The sequence below is a fragment of the Polyodon spathula genome, chromosome 7 (genome assembly GCF_017654505.1).
Source record: "Polyodon spathula isolate WHYD16114869_AA chromosome 7, ASM1765450v1, whole genome shotgun sequence".
Classification (NCBI taxonomy): domain Eukaryota; kingdom Metazoa; phylum Chordata; class Actinopteri; order Acipenseriformes; family Polyodontidae; genus Polyodon; species Polyodon spathula.
In genome coordinates, this window is record NC_054540.1 from 30324024 (window position 1) to 30340917 (window position 16894).

The following is a 16894-nucleotide window of genomic DNA, read 5'->3' on the forward strand; positions in this document are numbered from 1 at the left end:
ATATGTTGTTTTTTTTCTGACTTTATGTGAACGAAAAGACACATATTTGCCCTTTTTCCCATTGGAAATAGTGATATTTTGAAATATCACTGTCCTGGTCACAAAAGCAAAGTTTGTGGGGAATAATAGCCATTTTCTATACTTTTGAGGCATAAGCAATTAGGAAATAACACTTACTACCCAGGAACAAAAATTGTGTTACATAGTGTTATCAATCAGTGTATATAATTTTAAAACACCCAATCATAGGATTCAGTAGATACATGAATACAGAAACTTGGTGAGTTTATGTTTTCAAATAATTAGAAAATATCAGAAAATGTTGAACATAGTTTATCTCTTTTTCTCATCTTCCGAGACAAGATTTGGGGTAATCCGATTGCTGTTTGATTATATACTGGAAATTTTCAGAATTTTTAAATGTGATCGTACTCGTATTTCATTTTGGTAATCCCATTTCGCTTTCAATCAAGATGATACAGTTTTTTTCTGAATTTCAAAATGGGATCAGGTACTTAACTGAATTGTATTTGTGTGACTCCTGGCCATCAGCGAAAATATCACAGTTTATTGAAAGCGAGAATAAAACAAGAAAATGGAAGTTCTTACAGTAGTTGGGGGAAGGAGCTTGTTCTTCTTAGTCATTTCATGCTAGTTTTATAGTGTTGAAATGAGGTTATCCCTATCTGAGAATATGCCCTTACTTCAGCACATGGCCCGCAGACAGTTCCATCTTTTTCTTCCCCAAATTAACATCCACCTCTTGAGCAAACACAGACCTGAGCATGTTAAAAATCTTCTTTAATGAAGTCACATCTCTCTCTGCTCCTTTTTCATTGCTCCGCTGTGCTAAATACTGCACAGTTAATTAGTAACTCTCAGCGGGAGGCCCTGCTGCTATGCAGTTGGATTGAGAGAGAGGACAACTGACAGCCTAACCTCATCAATTGCATTAATGCAAGATTATATTTCTGTAAGGGGATGCTCAGGAGTTAGGGTGCCCTACATACTTATTTGTCTTTCCTGGAGGCCTCTGGAGCTCGCTATATGTTTGATACTGGTGCAGATGTTAGCTTGCATGTTTTTGCTTGGCAAGCAATGAAACCTGTGGTACCTATGCTATTTCAAGTTGTGCATCTATACACTCCACCATTCCCAAAAGTGAAGTAACAAAGAGATGTGTCTCAAACAAATACTGTGGTACACAACATGTGTGCCAATTCTTAAAGGACTTCAAATCCTGTGGCTTACCTCCTATTACCATAAGCAACAGTGCCCCCATTATTTTTCCAGTAACGATCTCGGTTCTTCACTATTATTTTCAGGATGTTTCACTATAGATTAAAAGTTTAAAATGCTGTTTTCTGGTACAGTACACAATCGTGCTGTATGTTTACAGTTACATGATCTGACTGCAGCTAGGCCATTGGAGTGAATCTAACCTACCACACAGGATGTGACCAAGTAACCAGACGCAACAGCAACTTTCTAACACTGCTTTTAAATAAATTTCCTTGAAATAAAAAACAAAACTAACAAACAAACAAACCACAGCCAATGATATTGCTAGTGCTAATAAGAGGTAAGAAAAAGGATTTAAAAATTATTTGTTTGTAAAGGCAATTAACAAATGAATACCTGAAAATCAATTCTACCCAGTGTAAAAGTCTGATATATTAATGTTAGTTTCATTCAAGCATTTAAAAATGTTGATTCTCAACTGATTGCTGCTTGATCAATAGAGCTATTGATTTCCCAGTATAACAGAGCTTATCAGGGTACAACATTCGGTTTTAACCACAAGCAGGAACTTGGATAGGGAACAAAATTATGATGTTGCTTTTTGTTGTGATGTAATTTTTTCTGAGATCATACAGGAACTCGGTGACTGAACTGAAATTGAAACCCAGGATTGCATAGGTCCTAGTCCTTGCTCCTACATCACATGTTAACTGTAAAACAGCTGCTAAAATGGGGTTAAAAGAAAATGTGTTGTGACAAGACTTACAAAACAAGGTGGCCAATTATTGGATTTTGGCAGGAGCTTTGCAACACGTTATAAAAAGCAAAGAAATGTATTGCAAACAATGGATATTTATGGGAAGTGAACAAGATGACATTCATTACAAATTAGATAAATAGAGACTGCATTCATTACAAATTAGATAAAGAGAGACTGCATTCATTACAAATAAGATAAATAGACTGCATTCATTACATATTAGATAGAGAGAGACTGCATTCATTACAGATTAGATAAAGGGAGACTGCATTCATTACAAATTAGATAGAGAGACTGCATTCATTACAAATTAGATAAAGAGACTGTTCATTACAAATTAGCTAGAGAGACAGCTTTCATTACAAATTAGATAAATAGAAACTATTAATTACAAATTAGATAAATAAACTGCATTCATTACATATTAGATTAATAAAGACTGCATTCATTACAAATTAGATAAAAATAGAGACTGATATTCATTAAAAATTAGATAAATATAGACTTCATTCATTACAAATTTTAAGGCAGCCATATAATTAGTCTGATAAGCCATTTTAGTCAAATATTCAACAAATGCTTTCTGATATTGATTCTCTTATTTACTGACATATATTTGTGAGGCCCAGACAGTGCTAGGGGGCTACTTCACTCACCTTTCGTTTTGAGACCCAGCAGCCTCATATATTTGTTACTCTACACTAAGTCCTTAAGGCATCTTGTTGATGATGCCAGTTACACTGTTTATTGGTAGGGCTCTTCGGACTTTAAAAAGGAGATCCTGCATTAGCACATCAGCTACATGTATGCTCGCAGGACAATGTGGGGAAGGTCACATTGACACCGCTATTCTCATTGCAGTGGGGTACAGAGGAGGTTGCAACCCCTTCACTCTCTATTTTGCTTCCTCAGCTGCAGTCGGGGTTGGCGATTTTTTTGATAAAAAAAAAAAAAATCTAATTTAAAATCAGATTTTTTAAAATTTAAATTTAATTTTTATTTATTTAGATTTTTACTATGGATTTTTTTTTTTTTTGTAGTACCATAGTACCTCCAAATTGTAAATTTCAGGATATTGGAAATGGTGATTTGTGAATAGTTACATACCAAACTAAACTACTCAATCTTAAAGGGTACATAAGGACCTTTTTTTATTTTATTGTGTTACATGTTCCCATGTGTTGCTACAACTGTTTACTTAAGGTGTGTGTATTGTGTATATATATATATATATATATATATATATATATATATATATATATATATATTTTTTTTTTTTTTTTTTTTTTTTACTTTGACCACTTTTTTACTTTTAAATTGCATTCCCTGCCTCAAGATGGCTCCACATGTACCTGCACAGACCTCAGAAGTACAGTTCCCATCATCCTCCTGCTCACTGGTAAATTCATCTTAGTTACATATGTAGGCAAGAGGATGATAGGAAATATAGTTCTCAGAGGTCCATGCGGGTACATATGAAACCATCGTGAGGCAGAGAATGCAATTAAAAGTTTAAAAAAGTAGTTAAAATGTAACACAATAAAATAAAATAAAAAGCTAAATTATTGTGGCATCCTCAAAATGTTCTTTACAATATGTGAACTACAAGAATTTAGTGATGGAGTACGCCAGAGAAAAACATCCCTCTCTCATCCCAGTCATTCTTTTCTTTCTTTGATTTCCTCTTTCTGTGAAAGTCCAAACACACACAGTTGTTACTTAGAACTACTTTGCTTTTTATAGTGTGTTCAATTATTAAAGTTCCTGATTGCACCATTAAATAAACCTGGTTTCAGCGGGTCTTAACACAGTGCTCAATTGTTAATGATGAGGCAGGAACTCTGAAATGGGGCAAGACAAGTCTTCAGAATATCATTTCAATGCAATATTTTTTATTGTCATCATCTTGTGTGAACCTGCAGCTTTACTCAGGAATCTAAATTGTTCAGTGTTACTCATTTTGTCGTAAGTGTAGGATGCTCCAGATGGACGCCTAGTAACCACACTTTTCGGCACTTTGTTTAATAATATCTATTCACTCATCCAGTTGTGTTGGAACTGGATAAACCTAGACCTGCTTATCCATTAATTCTGGTTACTTGGGAACAGATTGCCTGCTTTTGATTGATTCGCACATCGGCAGTTGTTATAAGATCTTAAAGAGTAAATAGCGGGATTCCGAAAAATGTAGTGTTATAAATTTCCACATGTTGCTACAACTGTTTAAATAATGTATCTGTGATTTTTCTTTTAATTGTAAACTTCCTGACACCGTTTTACACTTATAAATTTAAAGCATGTCAAAGGTTTGGAATTTGTCCTCCAAATCAAATGAGGGAATGAAATGGGTAACCTAGCCAGGTTGGAGATGCAGAATCTTGAAAGTATTTATGGGCCAAATAACCTCCTCCCGTTTGAACATGTGCTTACGCTTTTGTGCTTTTGATTTATAGCATGGGGACCAAGCTTTAAGTATATGTTTATAGATGTACTAAATGATTATAACTAAAATACAGTAACAGCTACAGTTAACACTTAAAATTGACGCTTTTGATTGAGTGTTATGGCAGATGTTTTACATTTCATTCTATAACTGTAGAATAAAAACAGATGCCTCCTTATTTGTGCGATTCATTGTACTTCAGTAAAATCATTCTAAAATGAAGAGCCATCTCACACCTTGACCTCATGTCTCACTACTGTCCAAGGCTTCAGGCTGACATCTCCGTACATAGCAAGGACTTATTTCTTTAACGACACAGCCCCAAATACAATCTTCCTTTTCCAGGGATCTTTTATGAAATTAGTGAAGAAATACTTGAACCTCTTATCAGCGTATTCATAAGCCACAATGAGCCAATTACATTTTAGGGATTAATTAGAGAGCATTGTAATTATGGCACTTTTATAGTGCAACTATCAGCTGGCTGAACAGTGGGGGTTTGATTAGTTCAGTTCCAAACCTGTGACGTAAACGCCTGTCTGTTCACAGAGAGAGACAGCACAGTTTATTGGATCACAATTCCAGGGGGATGCTACAAAAAAAAAAAAAAAAAAAAAAGTTGCAAGAAACTTTGAGCAGACTTTGTCAAAGAAGGACATTTCTGTATATTTTAATAATCCAAAATTTTCAGTTACAAAGGTTTAATTTCATATGCACAACAAATGAAAACAGAAGCAATCAGGTGTTAGAATAAATTTGCACACTGCATACTTGCATATCTACATGAAGCACGGTAGTCTGAATTGATCTATAATCCAAATCATGCTATCACAATGAAATAGCAGCAGTAGAAAACAAACTTCAGTAGCATAATGCTATGAAAAGTATGTCAAACATTTACAGTGTTCTACGTTCTAATTTAAAAAGGTTATTAGTGATTTTTAGTGAAACAGGAATATAAAGAAAGACTTAACAGGGGTTTCAGAACTGAATCTGAACAGGGTCCGGTAATATAAACCCCTTAAAATAATATAGAAATGTGGTCTCTATTAAATTGAAATTCATGCCACATTGCTATCTGAACTGTCAAACTTAATCTAATTTCCGCTTCCTTCTGCAGTCTACAAACTAATCTGCAACCATCTTCACACAAAGATTAAAGCTTTTTACAGGTCCTCATCAACTTCAATATGTCCCTACTAGTATTACAATAACCCTTCTGTTCTTCCTAAATGATTCCAGAAGTCCAAGGAGGCCCTTAGCCTTAAGATACTCATCAGGTAACTTCTTTAATTAATGCAAGGCAACTAGTTCTGCCAACACACAATCCTAACTGGGACTGAATTCAAACTGTTCGGATATACAGATTGTATACTTGGCTGCAACAACAAAATGACCAGTGTTCATCATTATTTTTTTTGTGGGGAGTTCACAGAGTGGCCCATGGCATTGCAGTCTAAATAAAAAAATCCATGAGCTGATTGCCGTTTTATTCCAATAACTTTATCCCATCAATAAATCTCTGGAACCACTCCCATTCACTCTCTCTCACACACATACACACTGAACTGTTACTTGGGTAGAGTGTTAGAGTTCAGTACTAAGCTGACAGTCCTGGGACTCAAGTTGTCAACTGTCATGTCTTGCGGCCCCCAAGCCACTAGCCTCAACACGGAGGGATTGGCCGCAGATCTGAGCATGGGCTCAGGCCATCTTGGAAGTGCAGGGACTCCCAGATCTATGTCTGACAAATGTGAGCGTGCAGGAGAACACCCTAGGGTGGCCGGGACAAAGCAGGCTGCAGCTGTCTCACAAGATGGGCCCATGTGCTCACATTTCTTTGGCTCAATGGATTCTGTCACATCCTACCCTACATCATTCTGATGCATCCTCAAGAAATCAAAACTGCAGTCTATCCACACAAGTACCTCCTGATATTAAAAGCACTGCTAACCAGTGTTTTACAATCCATTTTCTTACCTCAAATTAATCTGTTGTATTTTAAATACAATACTATAGATGGGGAGGTGTTGCTGCTTCCTGGTATCTATGTGTTGAAGTTCAAACTTCCTTCAATGTTCGAGCTGCAATCCGGCCTACTTCACAAGTACCAGGAAGGTTCAGCAGTTTAACAGTAGTGCTCTATTTAAATATTTGCATATCCTGAACTAACAATCAAAATATAAACAAGTCAAGAATCATCACAGATAATTCATGAGACAGGAGCAAGGGCTGCGTGGAGGAAGAACCTTGGGAATTGAGAATAGGAAATAAGTGCTTTGTGACTTAGGAAGGAGGTCCTCATCCTTGCGGACGTGAGACCAAACAGATCAGCCTCCAAGGTTGGGAAGCAACCATTCCTATCCCAAAGGGGAACCTAGAGGGTAGAGAATGGGAAACCGGGAGAGAGTTAGGATATATTTGGCTGGGGGTCCCCTCTGGCTCTGAGAACCTTCCTGGCAGAGGACGAACCCAACTGGGGCCAGGGGCCTAAAATCACACTGAGGTTATAAAAGGACTTATGATAATGTTAATAAGAGGAAAAACAGATTTTAAAACATGGTTGAGCACTTCTTTAAAAATTAAATTCTTGCCTAAGCTTGAAATGTTTGGAATTAATCATTGAGGCCTGTCCTTTGGTATTTGCCCCAAGCAATATTTCCTTTTTTTCTTTTTTTTAATTAACCTACTATTTTAGCTGTTACAACCTGGTAAACTATTCCATACATTCACAACTCCAGAACAAAACTAACTTCCATGATTGCATGGCTCATAGAACACACATGGAATGCTTGTTGCTTGCAAAGGCTTCTGGGAGATTTGTTTGTCAAAAAGATGAAAACAAGTAAGGAAAAATTCTCTTTCAATTATCTTACCTTTTATTGGCATTAGCAACAATGGCCTTGATTTCCCACTTCCCATTGTTAAGTTACTGAAAAAGTAAATGTTATTTAAGAGTAAAGGAAAACATGTCTGATTATATCATCATTTTTATCTTACTAAATGAAATGAAAGTAATGTATTATTGTTACAGCACAAGGGGGGGGGGGGGAGAGAGAGAGTCAAAATGTTATTGTGCTGAAGAAATCTCATTTTTGGCTTATTTATTTTTTTGCTGTTGCTTCCTGTTCAGATTCACTCCAATGGTCCAACTGCAGTGAGGTTGTTACCTACAGCACTGGAAGTGAATGGCAAGTTTAAAATTAAAATGTATAACCCATAGCACTATATTTAAAAGCAGGCAAAGAACGAAATGGTATAGATTGTAGTTCATAGCATTGGTTAGCACTCCTTTGAAATAACAGATCAAGTAGAGGTTAAAGGACAAAAATTAATTTTCAGTCCGAAGATAGATAATGACAATGTCATACACGAAGGAGAGGGTCACTCTCAAGAAGTCTGCCCTCTGAGCTTTCCTTTATTTTTATTACAATGTGCCAAGAGAGAGCCCAAGGATAAACTTTAAAAACACCTTTTCCTATAAGGAGCTGCTGCAAGCGAAAGGAGACTTTTGCTTTTGAAATAACAGTTGTTTACAATTATATAACAGCCAAGGTCTGTCACAATCCATCATCGCAGCCTGATTTCTTGAGCCGTCACAAGTCAGCTTGAATTTTTAACACGCTGCTTATCAGCAAATGCAAGGCGGCACAATTACAATTACCATTTTTAATTCCTAAAGAGCTTTTCTTGCCTGAGCATCCCAAACCTCTGAACAATGTCTTTTTTTTTAATTAACTGAGAGAGGCCTAAAACGAAACTGAACCAGATTAAAGGAAGACAATAAACACTGCAATCAAGGATTTACTGTACCTACAGTAAAAAAATAAAATTTAAAAAAGTAAGCATTAGAACACAAAAGGTCACAAACCAGCTTAAAGTTAAGCCATGGGGTAGACATATGTGTCGGCAAAGGATTTAAAAAGATTAGAGCTTTGACATTCAAAAAATAACTCCAGACTCTAGAGTCTCAGAGCATAACTACGACAGTACTTAGAGTTTAGATATATTCGTAAAGTGAGCACCATCCAGTGCCACCAAATAACAGGACAGTCTCTACAATAAAAACCAAAACAATGACGGAAAATCCAGGCCCAAAACAAGTGAAATTTCCTCCATTTGTATTGTGTGCAGCTTGGCTACAGAAGCAACTGTCAACCAAACTAGCAGCTCTCTTATTGATCTTTAATATCGGTCAAATACATTTGACACAATGCAACTAAATCATATAGTATAAAAAATTGAATAATGTTCAGTTCAGATGTACTTAAACGTGTATAGTCCACTGTCCCTTTAAATCTTTAAGTCTGTGTTTGAATGGAGCTGGTCAGTGTACCATATATACCTATTAAAACACAGTTCTAATCCAATCCACTTGATTAATCTAATCTGGTTTGCCCCATATCTCCCTCTGATTTAATCCCATCACTGGAGAAAATAAAGAAAGGCTGGCTGGGTGACAGAGTGATTTTCATATCCCACTTATACTTGGGTCTTTGATGTTCATCCTTAATGCTGTCTACTGAGCAAATCTCAAGAGGAGGGGACTTTAGCAAAGAGGTGAACAAAACATTTGAACTATCCACCAAAACACGGATTGAATTTGACAAGTCTGAAAGGGCTGCCTGTCCATTCTACAGGGATTACCATCTATAATTCCTTCAGAGAAGTTAGGGGTGTAAATCAGCAGCAAAGTCCAAAATGGCATAATGTGTAATTATCTCTTTATCTGCCATCCTGCCCATGGTTGCAGCAGCAGCAAAGGTCATTCAAAATGATCTAGACAAGATTCAGAACTGGGCAGACACATGGCAAATGACATTTAATAGAGAAAAGTGTAAGGTACTGCATGCAAGAAATAAAAATGTGCATTATAAATATCATATGGGAGATACTGAAATTGGAGAAGGAATCTATGAAAAAGACCTAGGAGTTTTTGTTGACTCAGAAATGTCTTCATCAAGACAATGTGGGGAAGCTATAAAAAAGGCCAACAAGATGCTCGGATACATTGTGAAAAGTGTTGAATTTAAATCAAGGGAAGTAATGTTAAAACTGTACAATGCATTAGTAAGACCTCATCTTGAATATTCTGTTCAGTTCTGGTCACCTGGCTATAAAAAAGATATTGCTGCTCTAGAAAGAGTGCAAAGAAGAGTGACCAGAATTATTCAGTCTTGAACAAAGAAGACTACGCGGCGACCTAATTCAAGCATTCAAATTACTAAAAGGTATTAACAATGTCGACCAAAGAGACTTTTTTGACCTGAAAAAAGAAACAAGGATCAGGGGTCACAAATGGAGATTAGACAGATGGGCATTCAGAACAGAAAATAGGAGGCACTTTTTTACACAGAGAATCGTGAGAGTCTGGAATCAACTCCCCAGTAATGTTGTTGAAGCTGACATCCTGGGATCCTTCAAGAAGCTGCTTGATGAGATTCTTGGATCAATAAGCTACTAACAACCAAACAAGCAAGATGGGCCGAATGGCCTCCTCTCGTTTGTAACCTTTCTTATGTTCTTATGTTCTTATGACTGAAATGGACTTTTAACAAAGTCAGGGAAAAGTGGGTTATGCATATTGCGGGTGTTTCCAATCCTCGGATAGGTGCACGTCCATGGCAGGGTTGTCTGTTTAGGGTACAGTTTCTGAATGGCAATGGTTTTAAAAAACAGAAATAACATCTGACCCTTAATTGAGGGTGTTGTAAGTAGTACTTAGTTGTTGTTTTTATTTATTATCCGCAGTCATACAACAATGCATAGTAAACCACATTAAGCACTCTTGGTATGTCCTAAACTAAGTCAGTCAAAAAGGTCTTTGCATAGTTAGAGTCGGGGAGAAACTTGGTTCCTATTCCTTTTGAAAGAAAAATACATTGTGGCAGCCTTCATTTTTTCCCACTGTCAAAGTACAAACCTATTATCCAGTTTGAATCAAAGGAAGTACAAATACAAGCTTAGAAATAAACTTGGTTCTTATTAATTTTTAACAAAACCATGAATACTGTATGACAATGTTGTCTGTGTACAATACTGATGATACAAGAGTTCAGTTTCAGAATTGTAATTCCTGTTTTTCCCTTAGATTTGTTATTTTTGCCAGTAACAATTTGGCTTTGAGAATCTGGTCCAGTTTATTTTTCCAGTTATGGGAACAATCTCATATTATATATGGCAAATGCAGACTGTTCTTTGAGTCACATATCAGAAAATGATTGCCCCCGAAGGAGGACAATATTGACTGACAGGGATTATATTGCCTGAAGGTATTGCTTTACCCGAGGGGTAATCATTTTCTGATATATGGAAAGTAGAAATCCATGTTTGTTTTATGAACCTAACAGGGTTGTACTGTTGCAGGATGGATATCCGCTTAGAAACGTTAGAGACAGAGGGTTTGACTTTGAAACACCACTCAGGTCCACGATCCTTGTTAACCACGCAGAGATTGAGCTGAAGCTCACCCTGGTTCCACACACAATTGTGAAGGTTCTCCTCCATCACCTCCAGGCTGTGCAGACAAAGCACCAAACACACAAACCAAGAAACCAGCACCAAGAAGAACAAAGAAACTGGCTTTTCAGCCTCTAAGTCAGATGAGCAGGGTTAATTGGTTGTCAATTGTTTAATTCCCCCCTAGCCACCTGCTGCACATTCCTTTAATTAGGCAACCAGGGAGATCTAACCTCCCAGCCCTGCCAGCCAATTAAACAAATGAAACCCATTATTATTTACAACCCAACCCAAAACCATATTTTATTTAAAAACCCCAAAGCAACCCATACTATTTACAGTGGCAGGCATCAGCCCTAACACAGAAACCTTTCGCAATTTGTGACTAAGAAAGAAAAAAACAAAAGTTAAGTGAGGCAGGAGCTTTGCCGACAGCCGAGACGGGCAGGAATCAAAAATGACAGTCAAGATGTGGAAGGGAGGGAAATAAATATTGAAAATGGTGGCAGGGAAAAAAAGCTAGAAGTATTGGAAAAGTTTCAATATATTCAATTTTTTGGTGTCATATTATTTAGTTCAGTGGGAAGTATGCCAGCTGCTGTGACACTCACAGCATGATTGGGAGGGAAATAAACATTGATAATACCGGTAGGAACCGAAACATTTTAAATAAATAAAAAATGTACACTTACAAGGAAGGTGTCCTTTTTTCCTTTTAATTTGTTGAACATATATTGTATATTTTTTAATGAATCGGTAGAAGTAACTATCTCTGCACTGATGTCAGGAAAGTTATGTTTTTGAAGTCCATAGCCTTGGCATAGAATTGTCCATCTGACTTTCTCCGTGAGTCTGTTGAGTTTGGGAGCATCGTATCTATTTACATAGTCGAGCTGGATTTGTTTAAATTTTAGGAAGTCAGAAAACACTGAAAGTGAAGTTGTTGTGATGATTATACTATTTGCAGCATCTTTGTTTTGTATATTTTGTAAACATTTTCTGTTATGTCACAAAATAGTTGTCTGGGAGGTTCAGATGCTGGTTTGTCCACCGTTTTGTTTTGTTGTGTGAAGAGAGGAATAGCTGGATCTATTTTTGGACATGTGATGACGTTTGAACCAATCACATGGCAGAATATGTAAGGAATGATTCATGTTTATATATAATTTGAAAAATTAAAACTGATTATTTGCTTCCCCCAAATGACAATTAACTTTGAAACTGCCGTTTTATAAGCAGCATATTCCACTTCGGGGCATGTGGTCCCCATGAAATATACTCACACCTTGGTGGTTAGTCACCAGGTTACTCACCAGTCAGGTGTGTTTATATTTCATGAGGACCAAATGGCCATCTTGGTTTATACCTTAATATATATATATATATATATATATATATTATATAATATATATATTGTATATATATATTATATATTATAGATATTATTATATCTATATATATATAATATAGCTTCGAACACCTTTGAAATAGTTAAGTCTTTAACCATCACACCATGGTTCTAATGCCTGCACTAATAGCAGTACATTCAAGCAATTTAGACGGAATTTATCTCCTCTCAATCCCAGCTAAATTCCAGCTATTCTTTGCTATTAGTGTTAATGCTGCCTCAGCATGAAGCTTCAGCACAGAAAGGGCACGAGTTATTGTATGTCTGAGCAGCTACAGAGTGGTGCCTTGAATCCTCACCACAGAGACGAGCCAGATAAACTGGGCTCCTCCGAGAGAAGGAAGGGGGGTTGCTGCCCCTCAAGGTAACTGTCAAAGTCACAGGGCTGAATTCTGGGCACACTAAAGCCACCAGCTTACAGAATGGTGCATGACAATTTGTTATCCTTAAAGTGTTTGTACCTACAAATACTTTCACACATTTTACCTATCGTGCACATTGATTCACTAAATAGGTCTCAAATGCACATAATATTGCAAACATGTATTTTCATTTTAAATGATGCCACTGTTACCACGTTACAGTACATTAAAGAAAGTTATCGGTTTGCTTGCCTTGCCTGCCAGGAAATCTGTAACCTTTATATTTTCTGGGTTATTTCACCCCAACAGTGTTTTTGGTGGTCAAGCATACAGGCTACAAAGCATGTCGGTCATTATGGGAAGCAGCTGGCTGGACAATCTCATTTTCTGGGTGAAATGACTATGAAAATGCAAGACTATTTAAAAGCAAGGCCAGCAAAGCCAGATTTCTTTAACCTAGTTTAATACCAAATATCATGTTTTAAAATGTAAAAGCTAGACCTTTTGAGACCTACATAGTAAATGGATGTGCATGTAAACCCAGATGCAAGAAACTGCATTAAGATTTGAAGAATAGACTTCAAATGCCATAATGTGATTTTAAAGTTATCAAATGTGGCCAATATATAAACAGGGCATCTGCAAAAGGAATAGAGGTAGTTCCAAAGCCCCATTCACACCGGCGCTCCTACCTGGGTCTCAACCCGTACTTGGGTTTCATGCGCTTTTACCTGGCTCAAGCGAGACAATGCATAATGGGTGTTCTTAAGAGGAAGGAGTAACAAACAGCCACAGTTTCACTTCCACGAGGAACTTGTGAGCCATTTCTGTTTAGCAAAACGCCTCTCTTGGATACAACATCAGAATCCAGCGATGGAATTATTTTGGCAGCTACCATCGCTTTCATTTTGTATTAAGAGCAAGGTGGGGTGCTGTATGTTATGAACATGCTTCATGGACTAGATTGCACAGCACTTTGGCTCTAGATATTATAAGAGATGTACAGGATATTTTTTTTTAATCCTACTTAACAGGCTTAACAAGTATCTCAATGAACCAAATCTTGATACAAATAAAATGTAAAATCTTTAGTCATACTTTCAATTATTTGCCTAGGATTTTAGCAAACAAGTATTACAAGCATGCAGTAAAGTAGTTTACGACTTAATACCAATTGCAATGAACTAAGCAGCTCCAGATAGTACCCAGCTACATACTTAAAATGTTCTCAATTGCAACAAAACCAAAATTACTACGATTGACCCCAGAGGATACTAAAACACTGTACTTATGTCCAGCATTGTCTTTAGACTAAAGTTGTGGTATTGAAAACAAATGTGAAGAATCTCAAAATGTATTAGCATCAATCAAAATGTTTGCCAATATATTTAATTTTTTATTCAAATTATAGCCTAGGCCTATATTATTTAAATTGAAATTATTCTTACGTATTATGTCACAATGCTTGCATCTTATATTGTACCCTTATTTGTAATGGTAGTGAACAGTAGTTAAATACTATATTGTGGTTGGATATTAAAATGAGTGTAAAATTAAATAGGGTTCCGTTCATACCTTATTCATTGATTGTACGACGGCAAATGCACCTTCTGATTATTGTTTATTGTGTCCTCTTAGAAATTAAATCATAGGAATATTATTGTGCAGAAGCTCATTAAATCTAATGATGTAATCATTCATTCTTATAAAGCAGTCTCCTGCCTTTATCTACACCTGCTTTCATCATGTGGAGCCACTATAAGAGATACTTGTATGCTAGGCAAGTGTCTACTAGAATAATATCCACCCGTTATCACTGCTTGTGATTTCATTTACATATTTTAATATGGGCTTCACCTAAACAAATGCATTTGTGTTATGTGTTAATTTTTTTAATTATGCACTAAATTCATTTTAGTGCCACTTTATGAAAATGAGGTTGTACATTTGATTTAAGAATAGTGCAATATATTTGTATGGAATTCAGCCTAATTACTTTTGTGCGTCAATTCATTTCTATATTTTATTTGCATATGAAACAAAATCATTACGATGTTAGGTTTCTCAATAAATAAATACAATTATTAATTAAATGCAATCTTATTCGAGGAAAAATAACACTATGGAATAGATTAATTAAAATTTATTTAAAAGGAGTACATTTTTTTTTTTAACCCACTAAATCTGCATCTGATTTAAAGGTGTATGTAAAATCGTGTTATTTTCTCACCCATGTATCATTCCTGCATTTGGCTTCTATTTCTTATTTAGTTTTTTTAACACATCCTTGAAACATTTTTCTTTGAGCTCAGCATGGTTTGTAGTAATATTTTCTCAAGTAAAGATCATTACAACATGCATTTTGTGTCGTTGGTGCAAGGCTAAAGGTAAGACAGAGGGACTAATTTAATTATTAGTCTCAGCTGCAACACCGGCACAAGCTTTCCTGCTGACAGTTGCACTGAGATGCACCAGTTGAGATTATTGTTGCTACTAATTAGATGCCATGTGTCTGATTTTTGGTTTCCTTCATTACAGGAAAAAATGACACAGGTGTTAAAGGCAAGACTAATAATCTTGAATAATGGACCATGCTGAGCTCAAACTTTTAAAAAATATGTTTCATGGATGTAATAAAAAAAACAGCCAAACAAGAATGGCAAACTAGCACCATTAATGGTGTGTGGCGGTGAAAATGGTTTGTTTGTACACCTAATTTATTCTATGTTTAAATAGTTAGACTACCCAGTGGTCAGAAAGAAGATCACCTATTACTGTAAGCCTTGTAATTAATATTATTAGTAGAAACAAGAAAATTGAATAATAGCACACATACTAGGATATTTAAAACAGGTAAGAAATTAACACAGAGGACATGGAGAATCCATTGGATAGATTATATACATCGTTCTACACTATAAAAAAGTTGCATTTCCCTGTTGTAAGTCAGTTTCAGTCAAGATAAGCAAGACAGCAGATCAGACAGACTTTGAGCAATGTGGGATTGGAAAGCACCTGCCAGCCTGATGTTTCACAAGGACAAGTCTCAACAGTGATGATGATGGACTATTCCAATGAATTTGCTGTCTCCATCTGTTTTAACCTGACTCCCATCATAAAAAGAAACACTTTTCCACTGTTTTCCGACAGGTGGAGTGGGTGCAATTTACATAAAAGTGGTGGAATAAGTATTCAATATTTAAAGGAGAAACTTATATGTTAATGATTCAAATGACAGTTTTTATGTCATTTCAGGATTTCAATCAATAGACAGGTGGGATTGAAAGGTAGTAAGGGCAGAAATAATGAACAGGCCTTTGTTTCAGGAGATACGAAGATAGAAGAGAAGATACATTTCATAGAACACAATAATAAAGCAAGTACATCAGGCCAAAGAAAAAATGTTAAGTTATAGAGCTCATATTTTAAATGCAGCCTATTTTTAACTGTAAACTGTATTAAATTACAGCTTAGGTTATGGAGGACATTTTATGCCAAAATGAAAAATAATTTAATGCATAAATGTCAAAATAAATAAAGATGTATTTTTTTATTATTTATTTGTTTATTTTTCATTTTGCCATGGCAGTTACATTATCCCTTTCATCCTCTAAAATCACAGCAATCTCTAACAGCACATTGGGCTCCATCGCTAAAGTAGTCAGTCACAGCACCCACATCAGACCCTTTTTTAAACAGAGCTTGTTTGAAATAGGTTTCTATCTCCATGAGGGCTTTTTGAAACAGGCGGAACCTCTTTAGACGGAAAATATTAATTAGGTACTCACTTAATTTGCATAACATTCCCCATACTGTCAGAATTAAGGTTTTGCGACTATTTTCATTCTTCCTAGTCATTTTTTTTATTATTTTAGCTCGGAACATAAAACAGTCGAAAAGTTCAAATCCCGCCACAAAGCCCTCCACGACGGTAGGAAAAGCTTTGATATTCAGGGCCTATGTGACAATTAAATCTGGAAAAAAATGCTTCAATCTTCAAATCTTTATTTACACTGGTGAGTCAACATTTAGCTGCCATGTTAAATCTTGGAATCTAACAAATACATCTGTGAAAAAATACATGGAACTTAAATCTGTATTTTACATTTGGCATCTAGCATTTAGTTAAGAGATATATCCGAATGTTTTTTAAATCTTTATTTTACACTTGTCATCCAACATTTAACTAACAGATAAATCAATTTAAGTGGGCGAGGGGG

At 36.0% G+C, this 16894-nt stretch overlaps 1 protein-coding gene across 1 annotated transcript in view; it reads left to right on the forward strand.

Moving 5' to 3' along the window:
* LOC121318503 (transmembrane protein 178B) overlaps window positions 1-16894 on the forward strand; it is a 125358-nt gene that overhangs the window by 73636 nt on the left and 34828 nt on the right. The gene's annotated exons all lie outside the window — the stretch shown is intronic.